The following is a 9441-nucleotide window of genomic DNA, read 5'->3' as shown; positions in this document are numbered from 1 at the left end:
AGACTGAGGCTTATCGAGAGGGAAGGACTAGGCACGACGGAGCTGGGTTTGGGCAGCGATTGAGGGTGGTCAGTGCAGTAGCCCATCATTGAGAGAGAGAGAAAGTGATAAGAGAGAGACCATGTGATGAGAGGAAGAGAGTCAAAAAGTGGTGAGAGAGATCGGGGAGGAGACCGTGGGCACGGTGTGACCTTACTAAGCGAGAGTAGCAGCTTGGGGTGGCGTGAGGTGCTAGGCGGCACTTTTTGTGCTGTGTGGTGACGACGGGGTGGGGCTTAGTGACGTGGCTCATGGTGGGAAACAATTTGGTGGTAAAAAATAGAGGTGGCTTTCGTGGGTTCATTGCTGGGTCACGGTGGTGGCGTATGGCAGCGTTGTGGAGGAGGATGCAGTGGCTTGACCTCCTTGGGAAGCTACAGTTTCTGTGTGATGATTGAGTAAAACTGTGAGGGTGCAAGTTGGTTGCGTGGTGAACGGTGGGGCTTTGGCTTCGGTGATGGTCACTAAACTTGAAGGAGCAAGGTCGTTCTCATGGCTGGCTGTTGAGGAGCGTAGATGAGGGCGACGGTGGTGCAGGTTGGCTTTTGGCCGTGCGTAGGTGCTGCACACCGTTGTTGATGGTTGAGGTTTCACGTGGAGATGGAGGCTGGGCAGTGGGCTATCACATAGCCGTGGTCTTGAGTGGATGAAAATCAGGTTGCGGTGGATATTTTTGGGTCACGGCAATGGAGTGCAACACGATTGGTGCGGGCAGCAACAATTCTCGACAGTTTCTCCATGCAGTAGAGGAATACAAGCATGTATATATAGGTGATTGAAAACAAAGAAGAAAAACCTAGCGACGTGGGGAAAGAGAGACTTACATGCATTGGACTATGGGAGTGGAAATCGTGCGTGGTGGGGGTTAAAAAAAAACTGACGTTGGTTCTCACGGGTTGGGTTTTGAGGTGATCGTGTAGGGCCCATTTCAAGTATTTGGGCCATTTCCTGGTTAATGTGAAAATAATAAGTAGATTTTTCCTGAGTTTTGGGTCTCCAATCAAGCTCTAAAATACTCTTACTCTTTCCACAAATTTCTCAGCCCAATAAAAAGATTCCTCCTAATCCAAAAATATTTAAAGCTTTTCACTTAATAAGCAAGCCCAATAAATATTTGATATCCGTCAAAAATAAAAAAAAATTGGGCTCGAGTGTTACATGGGCTATGCCTATTTACTTGGTAATAAAATTCTCTTACTAGTTATAAGAAAAAAGTCTCTAAACATAGATTTTCTCTTGTGACTGTATGTGACCCAAGCTTTTAATTTAATTGTACCATCTTTGATCAAATTTCGAGTGCCATGAATTTAGAGTTCCCTTGTAGAACTCTTTTCCACCGCACCATACACCCAATGGGGTGTGGATGGTTGTGTTGGAAGGAGGCATGGAGTGAATCGGTTTTTTAAATCTTGCACACGATGAGTGAGCTATTGCAACCACATTGATCCAATTTTTTTATTTAGACAATTTTGTTGTGGCATACAAACCTGGCTCAGGGATAAAACCCAATTTGGCCACATTGCATCATACTTTTGGCAAGTATGGGTGCCATGGGCCATTGGCAACCCCATGGATTCAATTACCTATTGACAATATTAGCAAGTTTTTGGTTCTCCAAACAATCTCCCACGCTTTGGTTCAATAGACTTATCCAGCCTACCTCATTGTAAATTGGAATTGAGAACTGCAAATCGAACTGATCGAGCACTACTTCATTCCCAAAAGATCTCTATTTTATTTTGGGAACATTGTTGGTCCAAAATATGTACATTTGGGTTTTAGACTGCTAAAAATTGCTAATATTTCTTTAGATCTCTAAAATAATATAAGCTTATATTGAGTATGTGCACCCCTAAGATTAGTCTGGACTTTATTCTTGGACACCCGGTGCCAATAAAAATAAATAAAAAAAATATAAGCTTATATTCATTTATGATTCCAAAAATAAAGTCCAGAGTACCAGTATGAGGTCTAGCTTGTGTTTTCTATGGATGAGTTGCAAACTTGGAGCAGACTGCTCGTGTTCGACTAATCAGTAGGTTAACTTATGTCCCTACCTTTTTTTTGCCCCTCCCCCCCTCCCACTTCAATGCATGTAGGGACTTTCTCTCCATGCACACAGAATCTTTCAAACTACACATTCGTATCTTCTTCTTCTTCTTCTTCTTTTTTCTTCTTTGAACACTTTTTTCTGCATGCAATATAAATTAGACAGCATATCTCCACATTGCAACCCTTCATGAAGAATTATGAGGTATGGCATGCATATGCAAAAAAGCTATCCTTCTTGCTCTTTTATACAGTGCACAATCTATTTAGTGGGGTTTATCAATGTATTCTAACTATGAATTTGGAGATGCGGGATTCTTCCATGTATGCTTCTATTTTCATGTCATCTTATAGTTGCTCCTTCATTTCGTCACCGTCTTCATGTCATTTTAACAAACCAAGTCAGGTCAGACGTCTTCGACTCGTAGGTTGCCATAACATTTCAGTTGAGGGATTAAGTGAAGTGGCTACAAAACTTCCATTGTTGGAGGACCTTGAGATTTCAAACGGTCCGGTGTCAAAAGAACCTCTGGAAGCTGTTGGCCGTTGTTGTCCTCTCTTGAAGTCACTCAAATTCAACAGCCATGGCTACAGAAGACCGCGCATTGAGTGTGATGAGGAGGCAATTGCTATTGCAGAGAACATGAGTGAATTACGCCACCTTCAGCTTTTTGGAAATAAGCTGACTAATGATGGCTTGAAGGCAATACTTGATGGTTGTCATCACCTTGAGTCGCTTGACCTACGGCAATGCTTCAATGTCACTCTAACTGGAAATTTGGAAAGATGTGGCAAGAGGATTAAAGATTTGTGATCTCCCTGTGATTCCACCGATGATTATTCAATGTTGAACTTCATGATACCGAATTCTCCAGCGACAGCGATGACTACGTGGGTGATTTTGATAACTACTGTAAATCCCTTTTTAGAGCACTCTCAATGAATTAGTTAAAGTTAAATGACACTTTTAACTAATGTGAGATGAATTTGATTTTGACTATTCCATTCACATTAAATCCAACTTACTATCTAAATTTATCTCATTTCAATTCACCATCTAAACTGTAAGCTCCGGGGGAGTGAAGTGAAATGCTTTGGAACAGTGGGCCAACTGGTAATGGGAGAAAAATAGTCCTCCAATAACACAAAGACACGTAAGATAGTTGGGAAAATACACAATACACAAATCCACACAAGATTAAAACCAACAAATGAAAAGAAAAAATTTCCCCCACTTACATTCAAATCTATATCACCCAGAGGAGAGCAGTCGTGTGATTTTTTGGCAGTTGTTATTGCAAAGAACTTAAATAGTTAGCCTTCGGCCTCTCTAATGGGAATAAGCTAACTAATGATGGTTTGCAAACCATACTTGATGGTTGTCCTCACCTTCAATCACTGGAACTTAGGGCTTGTTGTCATGTCTCTCTGGGAGGGAATTTTGGAAGAAAATGTTCTGAACGGATAAAAAGCTTGCCGTGGCATTATTTTAGTGACCAAGAAATTGAGAAAATACGAGATAGTAGATCACATTATGATGGCTGCTATGACGTTGACTATGAAAATCCTGCACTTGAATATATAGATGATTATAATACGCATTTCTATTAAATTAGTCGCTTGTACGTAAGTATTGAAAAAACAAATATACAAGAAGGAAGAAGAGGTGTTTGAGAAAATGCTCAAAACAGAGTTAGACATTGCTTCGAATTCTCATTGCATCCTCGAATTCTCATTGCATTCACACACTTTCAATTGTAATTATAGTAGACTATTTATAACTATTACAAGTAACAACTTTGATTCCTCCACCATTTATGTAATGATTGTTGTCCCTATGGAAGATATAGTTTGTTACATGCTATTTACGTATTATTCCTTTGCCATCTTGGGTGTGTTGTGCACATGTAGTGTTATTGTGTGGGACTGCAGTGAGTGAGGGGTAGTTCTTAGTGCTGCAACAGAATGGGAAGAATGAGATGCCTTAATATCCTCCCACGATTCAAGTTGCACATCGGCAAGTGTGAGGCTTGATCGTAATTGTATAAATCTAGTGGTAGAGAGAGGCTTTGTCAGGATGTCAGCAAGTTGATCTTTGCTGGACAGAAATGAAACTTGAAGCGTCTTAGAAGCAACCCGTTCACGAACAAAGTGATAATCGAGCTCGACATGTTTGGTACGAGCATGAAGTACAAGGTTGACTGACAAGTAGGTTGCTCCTAGTTTATCACACTACAAAGTAGAAGAATTAGAAATAAAAATGGCAAGCTCTTTCAATAAGGACTAAATCCAAATAACCTCGCATGTGTTGTTGGATACAGATTTATACTTCGCTTCAATGGATGAGCGAGTAATGGTAGCTTGCTTTTTAGATTCCTAGGAAACCAGATTATCACCAAGGTACACAAAAGCTCCCAATGGACTTCTAATCATCTGGGCATCCAGCCCAGTCAGCATCAAATAAAGCATAAATTTTAAATGAAGAAGATTGAGACAAGAATAAACCTAAATGTTGGGTACTTTGAAGATAACGCAAGATTCTTTTCACGACTTGCCGGTGGGAATTTCTTAGGCAGTGCATGTACTGGCATACCTTGTTTATAGCATAAGACAGGTCAGGACGTGTAAAGGCTAAATATTGAAGACTCCCTACAACATTTTGATACAGTTCAGGGTCTTCAAAAGTAGATCCATCAATAGTCGATAATTTCACAGAGGTGGACATGGGAGTGGACACAGATTTACATTTGTGTATGTTTGTTTCAGACAATAGATTAGCTATATATTTGGACTATGAAAGTAAGAGACTAGAAGTGTAACGCCCGTCCTTGTGGTGAGACTTTTTTCAAAATATTTTTATAAAAGGACGACGGGAATTATCGTCCTATTTAAAACTTTTCACTTGCATACCCAGGGTGCGAGACTCCACGTTTATAATTTAAAATGTGCTTTGATAATAAAAGAGGTTTACAGTGGAAAACATAAATCTTATAATAAAAAGGCCTCTCGTACGTTTAAAACTCGTGCCTAGACTTCCGTGCTCTTCCCCATGGGCCGTGTCCGTCCTGATCATGCAGTTCCTGTGGGGGGAGGGACATGCATAAAAACTAAAATGAGTCGAAGACTTGTAAGCATTACTTCATACAGTTAAAATATAACAATATAGATTTTCATTCATGCATTCATCACTTGTACATACTAATACGTGCATGCATACGTATCATACGTGCGTTCGTTTGAAAACGTCACTGGACGGGATTTTTCTCTTTTAAAACATGGGCATTCTTTTCGTAAAACGTTTCTCCCGTTAGTGCCTTCATTTCTTCAAGAGTTCATGCATGTTTACGTGAATACGTGCGTTCTTTTGAAAACGTCACTGGACGGGGCTTTTCTTTTTAAAAGGCTTTCATTTCTTTAAAACGTGTCCCCCGTCAGTGCCTTCATTTCTTAAAGTTCGTGCATTCATGCGTTCGTACATGCATGCATACATTCATTTGTTCTTATCACTTTCATAGGCCAGTACACACTGTTACGCCTCGTGTGTTGGGGTTAGCGGTCTTCCTTTGGACCCAGATTCCACCCATGGCCACGGGTTGGGAATCCCTTTCATAGGGGGCAGCACTGGGTGCACTTCCAGTACTACTTACCCGGCATTGCAATTTGCCCATTCATTGGTACCCTTTCATTCATTCATGTGGCCGTTACGTATCTTCATACATTCATGCTTTCATTTCTTTCTTTCTTGCTTTCATTCATTCATTCATGTCAGCTCGAAAGAGCTGGAGCTTTCATTAATTTCTTTCTTTCATTTAACAGTCCTTTCTTTTCATGAGAAAACATTTCTTTTCGTGAGAAAATATCGTTTGGAGCGTAAGCCCGAAAATGGTCTTTTTGTCTTTCAGTTCATTTCAGTTCTATCCTTTCTTTAACAGTTCGTTCGTGGAAAACTTCATTTAAGAACATACATGGGCTTAAACGTCAGCTTTCGTGGCATCCATAAGTGTCACCTTGAACGTCGTCAATCATGGCATCCACGAGCATTACCTCGTGGCGCTCATGAGAGCATCGTTTCGTAGGATTCACAAAAGCCTCCGCTTTCAAGCCTTTCATGCATCTTCATCAGTTTATGGATTTTCACAGAAAATACATACAATAGATACAACGTATATTCATCCATTCACATGCGTACAATTAATACTTTGGTTGCGTAAAAAGGGGCTGCCAAGGAGGGGCCGTACATACTTATACCTTTGAACACTTAGCATTTTCTTTCGTAAAACGTCTTTAGTCTTTTCTTAAAGTGTCATAAAGGAAAAACTTTCGTTTTCGTTTTCTTTTATCTTATAAAGACTCTAGAAGAGTATAAACGTAACACTTACCTGAACTCCATGCTACTTGCATATCATATGCATACACATAACCTTAGCATCATTCTCTATCTAATGCATTAGCAACTTAAACTAGAAATAGAACTACGCTATATTTGGAACACTCTTCTTCTATCTCATGCACTTAGTGCTCGTCTTACTCTTCTTACAACCACATTCAGCGTATGATTCCGACCGATGGAATCACACATCTCAATCCTAACGATGCATCCGTCACTACCTTCATGCATCTTAGCCCACACTAAATCCTCATTCGCATCCATACAAGCACACGGCTCTAAGCCAACTCTGAGGCTCAAGCACCGTGTAACTGTACTTAGGACAGATTACCCATTACATATGGTGAATCCGTCCGACACGTGTGTCTCACCATGTTACACATGTGCCTTACCCCTTTATCACCTAAGATAAACATATATAACACGTTGATCACCTGCTCGTAGGGACAAGGGCCATACTCCAATACCAATCTTCTCTTAACCCGGCTAGCATGGCTCTTCATGCTACCCGTCCCTTTTGACAGTTCATCCCAACATTTAACACGACAAGACTCCATGCACAACTATGCCTTATGTTACGTCACATAGCACGAGATTGCTCCCAAGCTACAACATGACCTTGTCATGTTACTCAACATTCTCCTACGTCAACTCCTGATTCATCACAAGTACAGTTCCTCGTGTACTCCCGTCATATCGTGACATCTTATCACGTTCCTTTTACGCCATTCCTGCACTTTAACACTTCACCCATCATAAGCATGACTTCCAATAATCAAGTCACTTCGTGATGTTGCCCAGTCATGCTTCCGCTGCGTACTCTTACACTTGTTCCATTACTTCGCCCATCATAAGCACGACTGTCAGTAGTCATGTCACTTCGTGACATTCATCAGTTATGCTTCCGCTGCGCACTCTTATACTTGTTCTGATACTTTACGTATTCTCTTAGCCATAAGTCCATCACAGTGACACTTGTTACCTCAGACTACAGGCTATGCCATAACTACTTCGGGACACTGTTCAACAGTTCCCGACACTATCCATCATGTTCCACGCCCATCAAACACATAAACCATCCTTATCTTTACGACACGCCACACGGAGTGTCGCTGCCACGTGGAGTACACTTCACGTATACTCCCCTCATACATACCATATCCCCACTATGGCATACCTGCCATATGATACATCACTCCATCACATGGAGTACATCCCACTCGTACTCCCTTTATATACGCTCCATCACCACTATGGCATACCCGCCATATGGTGCATCACTATATCACATGGAGTATACTCCCCGTATACTCCCTTCATACACACTACGACACATCACCATTATGGCATCCCTGCCATATCGTGCATCACTCCAACACATAGAGTACATTCCACATGTACTCCCCACATACATACTACATCGCCACTATGGCATACCTGCCATATGGTACATCACTCCATCACATGGACTATGTTCCGCTCGTACTCCCTTTACATACGCTCCATCACCACTATGGCATACCCACCATATGGTGCATCACTATATTACATGGAGTACACTCCCCGTATACTCCCTTCATACACACTACGACACATCACCATTATGGCACATCCGTCACACGGAGTACATTCCACATATACCCCCTTCATATACCATACCCCACACAGAGTACACTCAGCGTGTACTCTTCCCGTTCCACATACACTACGCCGCCATTACAATACAATCCACAACACTACACATCACACTTCCCAATTACGCCCAACACTTCACAGTACACTACATGGCACAATGCACCTCCATACAACACAGATAAGCCCAACACTTCACTACACAGAATGCCCAACACTTCATCATACAACACCACATCACGATACCACAACTCCATTAATACTAACAGCACAGTTCACAACCTAGTCAACTAATCAATATCTAACATAATTACGAGGGATAGAGAGTTATACTATCGACGGGATAACCCGTGCGTTACTCGTTGACCGTCATAGCCGATGATGTCGGAAGAGTCGTACGTGGCGGCTAACTCACGTACAGTGAGTGTTTAGGCGTTTGGATAGCTAGGTGTGGTCTTGGAAGGGCTCATGGTGGCCTTGTGATGGTGGCAAGGAGCATAACACGGCGGATCTAGCCGTGTGCAGTGGCGGTCAATCACACGCAATGACTGTCCATCATGTGCAGTGGTTACCCACCACATAAAGTGGTGGTTTGGATCTAGGGCTTGGCTAAAGGAGGTGCGGTGGATCTTGTGGTGGCGTCGAGGTGGCGCCACGGTGGCTCACGACGGTGGATCTGGCCATACCGTGGAGAAGTAGCCGTGGGAGAGTGAGAGAGAGTGTGCTTTCGTGGGTGGCAGATCGGGGCCATAGGTGGTTGGCTTGGCTTGGTGGCGGCCTGAGGAGGCTGAAGGTGGCGACCATCTGTCGTGGGTGGCGGTGCATAGTGTGCAATCCGTGCGTGAGAGGAGAGGAAGCCTGTGCGGTGGAGAAGGGCTTCTGGCCATGGGTTTGAGGGAGGAGGAAGAGTGAGACCAGGAGTAGCTCATGGTGGTGTCCGGTGGCCAAGGTGGTCGAGTACGGCGGCACACGGTGGGGAAATGGGTCTTTGACCCATTTCGGCTACTTGCTGTGAGGGGAGAGGAAGGACTGCATGGTGGAGGCCAAGCTTGCTGGAGGAGGTTGGCCAGTGGTAGAGGAAGCTACTGTGGAAGCGGTGGCTCTGGAGGATGGCTCATGGCGGCGCTACGCACACCAAGCCCATTCGGGCTATATACTTCCAGCGGAGAGGAAGAGGGTGCATGTGGGAGAGGGGCTGGGCGGCTAGGGAGGCTCACCTGCGTGAGGTGGAGCTGGTGGTGCCGGCGGTGAGGACTGGCGACGTACGACGGCACCGGGTTGTGCATTGGAAGCTTCGGCGTGGGAGACGCACGCTGCGTACTACGTACGCTGAA

At 43.3% G+C, this 9441-nt stretch overlaps 1 pseudogene; it reads left to right on the top strand.

Moving 5' to 3' along the window:
- Positions 1-2383: 2383 nt before the first annotated feature.
- LOC108987481 lies at positions 2384-3031 on the top strand (annotated as a pseudogene).
- The last annotated feature ends 6410 nt before the right edge of the window (positions 3032-9441 follow it).

The sequence above is a fragment of the Juglans regia genome, chromosome 4, assembly GCF_001411555.2.
Source record: "Juglans regia cultivar Chandler chromosome 4, Walnut 2.0, whole genome shotgun sequence".
Classification (NCBI taxonomy): domain Eukaryota; kingdom Viridiplantae; phylum Streptophyta; class Magnoliopsida; order Fagales; family Juglandaceae; genus Juglans; species Juglans regia.
Note: the sequence above shows the minus strand (reverse complement) of the source record. Positions and strands in the feature narration are given on the sequence as shown.